Raw genomic sequence first — 14,216 nt, forward strand, 5'->3', positions numbered from 1 at the left:
AAACATTTTGAATAGAAACATACAAATATTGTACTCTTAAAAACATCTACTTTATTGTATTCTCATGTGAACAGATGCAAAATGAAGAGTCAGCGACTTCCTTTCCTCTTCCCCAACTTGCTTTTACAAATGTAGCATTCCAATGGTTTTATTTTTCTTTTTTTCCATTGCTTTGGCGCTTTGGTGACCTCATACCCCAGAAATGGAAGATACTAAAAGAATTCATTAAATATTAAGAGAGGCATCAGGAAACAAAACAGACAAAGAAACAAGGCTGTAAAGGTACAGTAGAAAGGGAAAACTAAAGAATGTTGGAGACTGAAGCTATGGATTTCTACATTTCAAGGTATATAAATTTTATAATAAGTGTGAAGAAGAGGTTAGGTATCACAGGCGATATGCTCTTACCCTTCTATCCCTATCCTTTACTTCTGTTTATTCTTCACTTCTAGGCTGGCATCCTGATTGCTAAATGAAATGAGCATTTTGTGTGCTACCTCACACTAAAGAGCGGCCTAAAAGGATTTGAAAATACATTTTCTTAAATACCTAGACCTATCTGTGATTTACGTCACTCAAAGCTCAAGCAGCACAGGACACAATTAAACATTTCCTTAGAACATTACAGCTTCATATTCTGTCCTTCTGTTTCGAGCACAACACATTGGCACACACAAATGCCATTTCATCGAAGGAGGTGCTAAAGAAATCCCTGGAAAATGCTCATGTCAAAAAAAAAATAAAGTTATGAATTGAGGCTATTGATTCGGAGTGTCACAGAACTGTTAGATTTATTGTTTACTCTGCTTTCACCTACCCTCAGGCACAACCTGATCCCTTTCCAACATCAAACCCTACAAAGAATAAAAGAACACCAACTGATAGGTCTAGAACAGTCACACTCAGTGGAAGGTTCCATGGGGTCTCATTTAGAATAATTGTCTAAGGAAGCTATTTCCCTGTGGCCAAAGCACTGGGCTAACTGCTGAAAAACAACAACTGTTTTTTTTTCCACCAGATACTGCTGACCCAGACTTTGGTTGCATGCTGCAAACTATAATATGAAGACCAAGAATCCAAAACACAACCAGCAATGAACTAGAGCTCAAAGACAGGTGTTAACCATAGTAATTATCTGCCATAGACATTTTAAATGTTGCCTTTTAACTTAAAAAGCACGTTCGGTATTTTTCAAATCTTCTGAAACAAATCAAATAAATTAAAACAGACGTTGAAAACAACTTATGTTTTCTACTGTCTTTTTATAGTGCCTGCTCACTTCCACATTCAAAATTGGTCTGATACATTTCTGTGTAAAAGAAAAAGAAAATACAAGTAAAACTGTCATCACCATTCAAACTACAGATATAAATGCAACTGTTAGGAGAGGAAGACAATAATATTATTCCACCTTATAAGATAACCACTTTTGTTACCATTTACAGACAGGAATGGCTATTTGCTATAGCGCAAAAGGTAGCAGACAACTGTTGTGGTGGAGGAGACCAATTTTATATAAAGACAAGACACTCAAAGATTAAAAAATAACTATGTATCTCTATCAAGTTATCAAAACTACTTTGGAATTATTTTAACACTTTTATAATGCAAATGATACATTAATATTTTAACCAATAAACGTCCTGAAAATTACACTGTTCTTTGGATGCTTTTTTAAAAATTGTGTCTCAATTTTCCTCCCAATTCCTGACACATGGAAAAATCTTATTCTCCTGGATACAGTAAATAAACACAGCAGATTCTATTCTTTATAAACCCAAAGATAAATTTAGTCAATAACAGGCCACAAACTCAACATCTACTGTATAGATTTTGTTTTACTAATTACTGTTGAGGATCTAATAAATTTAATTACTCAGGTTGCTAAAAGCTCCTATTCACCTACATGCTGAGAGTTGACAAGGTGCAGAAATGAAAAATCCATTAAGGAGTTTGGAGGTTAGAGGAATAAATCACTTAGCAATTAACAAATGTTTAATAAGTACACATCAACATTCATTTCTAACTCCTACTGCTAAAGTTCATCTAACTAAAGTAATTTTTACTAAAACTTCATTAAACATATTTGCATCATTTCATTGCACAGGTATCTTATAAAAGAAAAACATGAATTAATAAGGAAAGTCCAATCCTTTATGCATTACAGGAACAGAGTATATTCATGCAAGACAATGAAGTTAATGTGTAACACCAAAAATAGCATTTAAACATCTAAAACAAATTATTCAAAAAGAACATAATACTAATGCCATATCTTTATTAAAGCCTTATGTATTTAATTGTCACTTCTCAAAATTAAACATTTATTAAACTCAGAAGACATATCCTTTAATGTTGTACAGAAGAAACGCAGAGCCAAAATATTAAAAATATCTAGTTTACATGCTTAATGGAATTCTCAATTTAAATCTATATACTGTAGGAAAACTGCAAAGTACATTGTGTGAACAGTATATTTCATTATATGTAATCTCACTGCCCTCTGGTGGTACATTTTTCAAATGCTTTGGAGAGAAATGTTCAGTAAACCAGTTCTGTTCACTGGAGCTTCTTTTCCACAGCCTTCATTATTATTGGGATTGGAATCAGCTGTTGCGCAGAAAACTCCATTAAGTCAATTGTTCATGAATGCATTGTGATTTGGTGCAACTGAGATTTTGGAAAATACCATACTGAATATTCCTATTGTACATTAACCATATACAGTGTTTGATTAAAATAGATTGACAAATTACCATATGATTTGTCCAAATGCTTAAAGGTAAAACTGAATATTTAGCTCAGACAATTGGAGTCATAAAACAACTATACATTTTTAAAAATGTTAAAGCACAAATAAATAGGATGTTAAAGCCAGAGTCATCCTAAGATATTTTTAGGAACAAGAAATAGGTTTATTCCATGCTGAAAACAGAAGAAAGAAAACAGCGTATGCATGCTGATGCAGCTACCCACCTGAACTAAGATATTGTTATGCTTTTTAGTAAGCTTTTTTCATGGTTTTCGTTTTTTGTATAGTTTTGTTCATTCAAAGATTTATCATAATACACAATTCGGACAACAGCCTAATCTGCGTACACCATAATGAAACCAATGCTTCCCTTATATTCAGGGAATAATACAATTAATAATTGTTATTCCAATTTGACTTTAAAATTTCTCATTTAATACAAAGGAGTCAAGTCAAGGAGTTGAGTTTTATATTGGTCTGGGTTCATGAAAACACGTGCTATTGCTTGAGGTGAAGATCCTTTTCTAGAACACATACAAGGACTGAATTCTTTGGAATTAACTTTTGGAATGTCACCTGTATTTTCCATATCCATGCTGCTATAGAGATTGTTTTGACATACCAAGACAGAAACAGGCTCCAATATTTGGAGGTGAAATACAAGGACCTCATCTCAACCTAAACTGTGCCATAAGACAATCATAAGGTTTAATATAGATTAATGGCCGGAGAGAGCAAAGCAGGGTAAAAGTTCAAGAAGAACTACCTGACTGAAATTCCCAGTGTCTGCCTGATGCCATTCGTAAATTACTCATCAAGGAGGCTCCAGATATCTCGAGTTTGGAGCTGGAAATAAATCCTGCTAAATCCACACCTCACTTGACCACTATGAAAAGCTTGCCACTACAAAATTTGAACCAGGGCAAACCCACTATCAAGAGCCCCAGGAAAAGAGACTTCAACACCGAATGCTTAAGATTCAAACTTCACAGGTTAAATCCTGTACCATTCAAATATTTCTTAGCCACTGTCATTATCATAGCCACCAATGAGAAAGAGGATAGCTCATTTTCCAGAGCCACTGAAGCTTTCTGACCTACAGTATCTCAAAATGCCTCTTCTGGTGCCAGCCATACAGATTGTAATGATGTTGTCCAGGTGTTTTAAAATTCAGTATTCTGCAGTGTCCACCAGGGAGTATATGATTATTATTAATAATAATAAGCTTCTGGCTGAAGCTTTTCTCCAAGGGTTATGTATTACTTTATGCATTTTTGTACATAAATGGTATAAAGCGGTATATATTGGGTAACTTTACTTGAGCAGTCTAAGTGAAGTTCCAAGGCTACAATAGCACTAACCCATTAGGAATTTGCACCTCTAGCTTTCTAGGCATGGCCTCAGAGCCCTGAAAACTACGCTTCACTGCTGCCTCAGCAGGACTGTTGCCTTTAGCAGTATAATAAAAATAGTACATATCATGTAATTGTTAAATGAACATGAACACAAATTTGTTAATTTGATCCTCCAGGAGTCAAAGTCTTGAATGAGCCAGACATTGAACCCATTGCTCACAACATCAATCATAGTAAATGATGACCTACAGCTCAGCTAGAGGTCAAATAGTTCAGAAATTAGGAATCCTTGAACGGGATGTGGCATAGATTCCACAAGGTTTTGCAATACTTGGAGACCAGTCCCATCACAATCATTGAGTAGGATGATCTCACGTCCCAGTGAGGGTAAAGGTATGTGCGGCTACAATGCTGGTTTTACTAGTTTTCAATAAGACTGAAATCAAGGGATTGTCCTAGCCAGGGAAGGGAATGTCTAATGCTCTTTAAACCAACCACATATTTCCATTTACTGAGAGATTCTATTTATTTGAATGAGAGTTCCTAATATTCTGGCCACTGAGTGTGTATATACTGTATGTTCCACTTTTTTCCACTTTTTATCAAACAAATTTGGATAGAAAAAAAAATGTTAGCTCTAAAAAGAGAAAAATCTGTCAACTTTGCAATTACTCAAATACTTCATGTTTTAAATGAGGCTGAAAAATAATATTCGAAGTCTATGATATAAATTCAATGCAAAGGCACAGCTTCATCCACGTTTGTCTAGCTTTTCAATGAAGCCATTACAGCATGCTGTTTTCATACATCTCTACAGCAAGCAGTAGGCCGCTGGTGCAATTCTGGAGTCTGGTAATTTATGTATGACTCAAGCCCGGTACTGTACATATTTATATTTGCAGATGAATATTTTAAAGTCCTATCCTGCAGCTATGGTTAGTTCAAACTGCTTTCCTTTTGGAAAACCAGAGATAATAAGAGTGCCAACATGAGCTAAGACAATCTCACATCGACAGTAGATTTTGCTTCTGGTATTATGACTCAAAATCAAAAGTAATATTTACAATTGGTAAGAGAGCAAATTTTTAATTTGGCTGACTCGTCTATCTACTGCAACTTAGATTTGCGCTGACTTATACAGCTGGTGTTTTACTGGAGCAATTCAGGTGGAGTATTTTTTTTAAAAGGTACAACAGCAGCATCTCAGCTGGGATGTGAACCCCCAACTTTCCAGTTACAAACCTAGAACTTTAACTGCTGCCCCACACTGCTGCCCTTTCTGTGGCTATGCTTTTTTCAATGTTTTAAGGCCTCATGCTGAGAGGTTTGGGCCCAGGTTTTAGATTTTACAGGACATGAGATGTACTACAGTAATGCAAATCGTGATTGTTATTTTTAAAGCTATAAAACCGATAAAGGAAAATACAAAATCGTGCCCCCATTCCAAACCACAACTACCTATAGCAACAAAAAGCCATTCTTCAGCTCACTTTGTTTATGTGGTTGTTAGTAGGCTTAATAGTCATAGCACATTACCAACTGATAAAATCTTTTTTCCACTTGGCAAAGGTCTCCATTTTTAGAGTCAATGCCAATATCATGGAGAAAGACCAATATCCACAGTTGCTTTAAGTATTCTTTAAATAGCTCTAAAGGCTCAAAAAAATTAAGGGAAAAAAATTAGAACTAACAGGAAATCATATACTTGCACACCATTTTTAGATCCTAGATCTGACACAGATATTATCAGGTTTGAAACTTTAAGACTTTGTAATCTAACAAATACATGATGAAAATATCCAGGATTTCACAATGACCTCTGCAATAGATTTTCATCAGCAGAGATCAAAGTCAGGAAGTCCAGTATGTAGGTCTTGGGCAGACATCAGTTTAATGGTCAAGACCATTCTTGAATGCTGCACCGCTATCCTATAAGTTATTTTAGTTTAACTGTTGTAGACAGTGGTCCCTGGTGGCACAACATAACAACTGCATTTGTTACATATTGCAATTAGAATAAGCTTTTTTTTTAATCTATGCATCTCATGAGGTCTTGTTAATTACTAAAGCATGTCCTCTCCATATACAACACTGATCAGCCCTCTAATTGGGTATGAGGTTTCCTTACTACAAAACTAATTAATACAGCTCTGGACACAAGTGGACAAAGTGCTTAAATCTACTGTATGCCCATATTACCATCTATAGAATGTGCATAAGTACCCATTACACAAGGTCTTCAGTTCCAAACAGAATTATTATGTACAGCATTTTAATTTGGAATGTAAAACATCTGAAAGTAAAATCATGAGTCTGAAGGCTTGTCCTAAACTTACATCACCTGCTAAATTCTAGATTTCACAACTGTAAAGCTAAAAAAATAAAAAAGCTGATGACTTTCCACATTTTTTCTTCATAACTTAAAATTATACAAAATAATTCTGTTTAGTTAAAATCCATACATGCTATGAAGAATTTAATGAGTTTTTATTTTAATAATAACATCTCCAAGGCATTTGAATCTGAAAATATCCCATTTTAACTGAAGACATAACATAACTTTTTCTGTTGTTTTGGTTAGAACTGATCCATATCCAGTTTTGACAACAAAATATATTTGTGGGATTTAAGGAAACAACATCACTTAACAGGTCTCCCATTGTGAAGAGAGGAACAAAGCACTGTGCTGATAAATTATGACATAAGCTGAATTTGTTACTACTATAAAGTTACTACTGTTACTTTACATGTTGTATAAATCTCTGCAGGAACATAAGTTGTAGTACTGATTTATTTGAACCCTAGGTATATATCATTAGGGGACAAATGTTTATGATTTATAAATTTAAACTTTGACAGTTACAAGAGTGAACACAAATCAAATGCCACCCAATAACTTATGTACGTGTTACTCTGTATATTTCCTGCTTTTCAATAGAAAACCTATCCCAAGTAAGATGCATTCAAGTCTCCTCCCGGGCCTATACAGAAGACCTATGAAAGGCAGATAATTTGTACAAACCAAACCCCAACAACAATCTGAAAGACTTCTTTTGTTTCCAGAAACTTCAGTGCCTCTTCAGAAGAGATCAATCTGGGCACAATAAATCATGGAGCTGATTAAAATAATTAGTATAAAGCAGAGGGTAATTGGGGTCAAAGAATGGAACAAGCTGAACTTTTTTACGCTGCTTTTCAAAGTCCTCCTTGAGCCTGACCATGAAATGGATTCAGGCTAAACCTGCTGCTAAGCAGACCCTTTTTATTTCCATTGTGTGCCATGCTATTAATAATGCTGAAAACAGATACGGTAGCTTTCTCATAACAGTCCAGCTGCGCTTTCCGTTTACTGGAGAACTGCTGTGCATCAGAAAAGACTCATCATAATAGTATTGCCTTCAGCTTGGTATCATATCATGAACAAAATCAAAATCACTGTTTCACTGAGGGTGGTTTGGTGTAATTACTGTACGTTTATTTTGAATTTAGGGAACATTCTGTGTGTGTGTGCACTGAAAGGGAGATTATTTCACCGGATGCTATATACAGTACAAGAACACCTTTCAAACCAAGAGTCTAATCCATGTTGGAATAACCCATTTTCAGAACCCAAAATGGTTATTAGTCATCATTCATTTAAATGTCTGCCAATTTTTATTTAATTTCTTTATCCTATCTGAAAAAAAAATGGATGAGGAACCCAACGCAAATGGAGTGAAAAACACAAACTCTTGTAATGATAAATTTGCATCATTAATTGCAAAGTGGAGATTAACTGTGAGTAAACAAGCATTATCTTATATTCTGTTGGTTTTCATTGATACTTTAATAAATGTCTCTTTCAGTGGTGGGTTTCAGAAGAAGCCTGGTTAATCCCCAAATCTTTTCTGCTGACAAATACAGTGGGATTATCAGATCACCCATCCATAACCTTGTTAAATCGTGTTTATTTATGGATTGCGACAATCAATATGAATCATGGTAAAAGTGGACTGAATTTTCCCCCAGACCCATCATAACACCCACACAAGGAATGAATTAACATCTTGATTATCTTAGGCCTCTTGCTGCTAATGATCATCTTCGAAGCCTTCTACCCTGTAATTATATTAATGACAGAACGTGTGGTGCATGCCAAGGAGTAGTGCCCAAAAAGACTGATCAATTGTTAATTTTATAAAGTCACTGAGACGTGTCAGAGCTGTCAATACGTGAATTAATTTTTATCTGCGTCTCTTGAACATCTTTACCCACAGTTGCAACCCATCAGCCAACAACTAACAGTTCTTTAACCCTCTCATTGATGTTAATGGCCAAGTGCTTTCTGAATGTTCAAGATCTGAATTCACATTTCTTACTGTTGAGAAACGGCTACAGCTTTCAGACAAATGGGTTACAATGCATTTCAATGTCAAAGGGAAGTTCCGTCGGGTTTTAGATTGTTTTTATATTAGTTTGCCATTTTTGCACGAAGACCGATTATAGTGACATTTCCAGAAATACAGAAAAGGTCAGCCTTAAATGAAACATTAAATTTCACTAACTATAAGGTTTTATGCAGTCCATACTTATGGGTTACATATGATCGAGTGGCTGAGCCTTCTTCTTTTGACGTGAAAATATCACCCTGGAATCTGAATTATATTCTTTCTGGAGTGTTAGAGCAGCCCTTTACTAATTCTTCCACAAAAATCACTCAAAAAAACAAATTTAGAGGAGAAGCTCAACTTCCATATCAATCATATTAGGTGCGGCCTCAGAAAGGTTTAGCTTTGCTCTGAGAAACAACAAAAACAAAAATTAAGTACACATTAATGTTGTATAATAAACTCACTAAAGTGTGCAAAGCCATAAAAAATAAAATGAGATAAACAAGCCTGTTTTGAAAAACCACAGTCTGTCCAATATGACCAGCTGGCAAAGCTAATAATAAAAATTAGATTTTATTCAGGATACAGTGTGGGGAAAAAACACTGCTGCAAAATCCAATCTTTTTTTTCCAAATTTCATGAGTGAAATGCTTGTCAAGAGAATCAAGTGAGGCAAACATTTCTTCGACACCATCTGGTCTCCATCAAGGTCTATAAGTAAATGTACCAAGAAAATTCACCAAAGTGAGAAGCTGTCACAGGCATACATAATGTTGTACAAACTACTAATAGAATCTGTTGCAAAATTAGTTTTATAATACTGAGCATTGCACATATGGGTTAATTCATGCAGTCGATTTGGGGTCTAAGGCATTCTTGCTTATTTTACAAATGCGGGTTTTGTTGGGAAGGCCATCAGAGTCCTTGAAATGTACAAACTTCATTTTCCCCACACACAATAAACATTTTTCTTGCTCATTCTATCTTACTGAGGAAAGTTACAGTCTGTGAAAAAATATAATACAGAATGAGCTCCGGAACACCACATAATCACAATAATATACTGAGCCAACAACTCTGTGAAAAAGGCAATCCAAGATTGCAATATCCAGAGGAAGGACATTAAAAGGCTTTTTAAAATAAGTGAATTCAGTGAAGTATGTGCTCTGGGTGTTTAATAGTTTAATCTTAATGTCTAATAGCTCCTTTAGTTGCTTTGAAATGGAGAAGGCGGAAATATTTGTCCTCGCTGTACCTGACAGGGCACACTATCTCTGATATGAAAAGCAGACTACTCAGAGATTACACACAGTGTCACAGCTGCATTATTCCAAATAACAATTCGGTGTAATAATAAAATGACTGTCAGGAGCTCCAGGAATATGGCTTTAAATTTTCATTACAGATACATGACTCTAGTGCTTCAATTCAGTAAGGTTCTGCCTTGTAACCTTGACATATCAATCACAGAAGCCCAGCATAAAGCTACTAATACCAATGAAAAAACATGACCCATTCTTAGACCTGTTAGCTCTGGAGCCTTCTTTAAATTGTGCACAATGAAAGGCAGATTTCATCTGAATTATCAGAATTGTCAGAAATATACATTGGTCTTCATGATAATTAGTTTAAAAATATTTCATCAACCGGGGAGGGGGAACGGTGTACCATGAAATAAGTATGACTAATGTAGCAAAAAAGAATTTCCTCTCACAGCTACTAATTTCCTAGCTCTTTGAAAATATGCGCTGGCACGCACTATCTAGTCTCAGTTAATATCAGCGTTAAATCTCAGTCTGACCGAAACAAGGGCAGTGAAATTTGTTAAAAGACCAGCGGCAGCTGTTTCAAGTATTTGGGGAAGCCTTTTTTTTTTATTCAAAGCAAACCTCAAAGGGAAATTGCAGCCGTCAGGCACCCTGTTAAAGGGTAGAGGTCCTGCTGGAGTATTTGAAAGTGGTAAAGTCATCTCTGCAGGATTAACAGTTCTGTTACACTGAAATTGTGCCCGTCAATGAGAATTAAGTCAGCAAAATCCTTCCACACAGAAGATACCCCTTTCTTCTTTTTAAACCATTATATCGTAGCGTGAAATAAGTTCATGGTCAGGAATGCTTGCGTTTTACGGGCTGTGTGCTTTGGTTTTATTTTGGGTTTTTCCATAAGAGTGAGAAAGACAATAAGACAATATTTCAAACTTTTCGAACAGCAGATATTTAGTAAGAACTAGACCCAGCATGGCGGATATAGTTAAAATACACCTGATCACTTTATCAAGAATGAGTTAAACTGGCAGAAATGATTTACTAAAAATAGCGATGGCGTTATTGTGTAGCTGAGAAGAAAAAGTAACGTACAGTATAGTGTGCTATCAACTCATCCATTATGTTTCTCCCAGGGCAATGGCTATCTCAATACCTATTGTGTTCGAAACCTTTGTGTTACCTCTAGGCATTTTATTCGTAGGATCTCCTGCTCAATGACAATCCATACAACGTGATTAAAACCAAGTAAAGAACAGCTTCATCAGCGGATCAAGGCTGTAGACCACTCAATAGAAGTTCAGGCGTGCCGAACCCCGAACGATTGTCTGTTTAACCCTCTGCAACAATCAATGTCCCAGTGTCTCGCCGAGGCACTCCTCTTACTTTCTTCTGTACCTACAGTATCCTACAGTAACAGTGCGTCTGGCTCTCGGCAGCTGGAGAACTTAAACCCGCTGTACTTCATTCCTTTTACAAATACAATCCCGCGAGTTGGAAGGAATTTTAAGCAGTTAGTGCACTGAAAAAAGACAGTCCTGCCTTCGATGTTTTTGGAAAACCAGAGACAGCTCTTAGAATTTTAAGTCACTATTTGTGAATTATCTGCGATTTTAGCAGGGAGTTGTAGCTACGATTTAATTGCTCGTATGAAGCCCAATTCAGTGAAATTAGTCTGCCGTTCTTGTAGTACAAGAATGGAACATTAAACCTCATTCAGCGTGGTTCTTTAAGTTTTCTAAAATCATGTTAATTCAAAAGCGTCATTGCACATTCGGTTGCCTGAAGGTGCTGTTTCAGACACTGCAAATCCTTTCAGCCAAACAAGCATAATCGCCAATCAATGTTGCTTACGCGCTAGAACCTCCAAGCCAGAAGCGCACCTCTGAAAAATAAAAAAGCAGGCATTCAGCAATAGATTAACCAATAATTAAATAAGTATGCTATACATCACCTTACCTGGGTTAATCAAATTGAAGTCATTCTCATTTGCACTAAGACAACTTTAGCATCCAGAAGTGTCACGGTAGTAAGTCACTTTTTATTCAGGCCATTAATTTCAATTTAGGTCTTCGGGGTAACGCCATACCCTGCCAGTCCATCGCGGATAAGGGCCAAGAACTGCAGACGTCCCGATTACCGCCTCTGTAAGCGGCAGCAAGGCTAGAACTGCAGGAGCTTAAATGTCCGAAATCGGCGCTTTCTTTATTTCATAAAAGTAGGTAGCGCACACCTTCTGGTCATTTTAGCGCGGCCTCCACGAAACAAACTAAATCCACAAAAAAGGGGAGAAAGTCGCAAAGTGAATACATCCAAGCAACGACAGAATTAGAGCCTATAATGGAGATAAGAAATGCTTTGACTGATGTCCCGGGGTCGTGTAGACCGTTACTGGCAGGTGTCTTTTCCTCCAACTCTAATTCTGAGATCCGCTCTATCTTAGGGGAAGCTGAGTAATGGTCATGTTTGAAACCGTAGTAGCACACCCCGCACTCCTCGCCATCTGCGAGCGGTTTGACAGGGGGAAAGTGAACCTGCCCTCCCTATTCAGAACACGTGCAGAGCTCCCGCCCCGTTGCCATATTTCAAACCTGTTCAGTGATGTCATCGCTCATTAGTATCTGGCTGATATACTTCATCTGCTTTCATGACATCGCAGTTTACTTTATTTTTAATACCGTCTTTAAGATAATATGTGAAAAGGGTGCGAGTACTTTCGCATTACAGTGCATATGTACAGTACGCGTGGCAAGGAAACAAAGTAACTTCCCAAAAGCAAAACATCTACAGTATACAAATAATCCATGGATTAAGAAGGAAGATGTACAATACATCGAGTAGAGATTAAAACAGAAAGGAACTGCAATGTTATAAAGAGATTAACCCTCGCGTATAAATGTTTGTTTTCCCCAAAGATGGGATCGTGCTAGATTTGCTTTGTATAATGAAAATAAGACTGGTCAAAAGTAAAAATTATAAACTATACCTAGTAAAACACATAAAGAGTAATAAGATCCTCATTGCTTCGCTGTTAAAATAATGGTTAAAACCAGACCGTTTAGATATTATAATACCAAATTTGTTGCAGATCAAATAGACTGTATTTACTGTAGCTCTCGCTTGTTCTGTGAATGATGATTCCGTTTACTTATACATGATTCAAACTAACAACCAAAAAAAACTCTTCTGGAATTGTTTGACGACCACATTCCAAAAATGTTTCACGAAATTCGTTCTATTCCATCCGCATCGGAATACTGCGAGTATCCAGTTTCTGGTGTCACCGAACGGTCAGCACACTGATTTTACAGATACTTCTGTGAGCAGCACACCTGACAGAGCCTACAACGATGTATTAGGAACAAGCAGCTCTGTAAACCAGTGTTCAGCGCACGGTCTCCGCTTGGGAACCAAGTGGGAATCTTTTTCCGGACATTAAAAAACGTCATCAAAAACCATCTGTTCCTTCTTTAACCAGGATTTCATTCATTACTACAGTAAAGCAAACTACAGATGTTTACCCCATGTTTGTAAACCACGAGGTTTTGCTCTCATTGGTGTTTTACTCACATTGTCATATTTAGTTAGTAACATGTTTGTTGGTTTCTATTTAGGTACCCTAACAGTGTGTGTGTGTGTGTTTAATGTTTCTAAACTCGTCAGTCTTCCATTTTATATATTGTCTGGAGATAGTGATGTTTACTATCTGCAAATTTTCTTTCTTAAGGTATATCAGTCTTAAAATCAATAAAATGAACAATTTGTTGCATATGAAGTTGACTTGTAAGAGATAACATCAGATACAGACCTTCATTAAAATACTTGAGTCATTGTCTTGTTTTGGTCTAGGAATTAATGAAAGGAAAGAATGAAATATTTACAAATTCAATACCTTGTAATATGTTAACCAAAATTTGGACAGTGTCACATCAAGATTCTCTTCAATTTTCCCTAAATTTACAAATATGTATTTTTTACTGGCTTTATTTTGATAGTGTATGAAATACAATCATTAGCAATGTCAGTGCTGTTATATACTTTATACTATCTTAACTGTCCTAAATGAATTAAAATCAATTAAAGTGTTAAAAAAGCAATCTCACACGAATAGAAAAGAAAACTGTAAAAATGCACATTCTTTCATTGTTTCACAAGATTGTGAAAAGCGTGTCATGTAACTAAATACAAAAACATCACCCAGCACCTAATCCAGTAACTAGATTCTGAAAGACATGGGGTGAATATAAATGGGACACTAGATCATTGCTTTTCTGAGTGCTGTCTGCTTCATCTGGCTGTGAGGAATGTGCATTTTGTTCAAAAGCACAAGTAGTAAAGCCCTGTAAATAGGAACTATAATACAAAAGAGTACTGATACAGTTTGTTACTGTACATAAACTGAACAAAGCCATCAGTACAGTGACTGAACTCAACGTTTCACTTTTTATCATTTATTTACACAAGTATTTATCCAAAA

General features: G+C 36.1%; 1 protein-coding gene across 1 annotated transcript in view; it reads right to left on the reverse strand.

The window, feature by feature from the left end:
- LOC148661868 (chemokine-like protein TAFA-4) overlaps window positions 1-12,428 on the reverse strand; it is a 51,940-nt gene extending 39,512 nt beyond the window's left edge. The window contains exon 1 of the mRNA XM_088636284.1: window positions 11,699-12,428. The gene's annotated coding sequence lies outside the window, so the exon portion shown is untranslated. The remainder of the gene's footprint in view (window positions 1-11,698) is intronic.
- Window positions 12,429-14,216: the final 1,788 nt, after the last annotated feature.

This window comes from Lepisosteus platostomus, chromosome 6 (assembly GCF_059453375.1).
Source record: "Lepisosteus platostomus isolate fLepPlt1 chromosome 6, fLepPlt1.hap1, whole genome shotgun sequence".
NCBI classification, from domain to species: domain Eukaryota; kingdom Metazoa; phylum Chordata; class Actinopteri; order Semionotiformes; family Lepisosteidae; genus Lepisosteus; species Lepisosteus platostomus.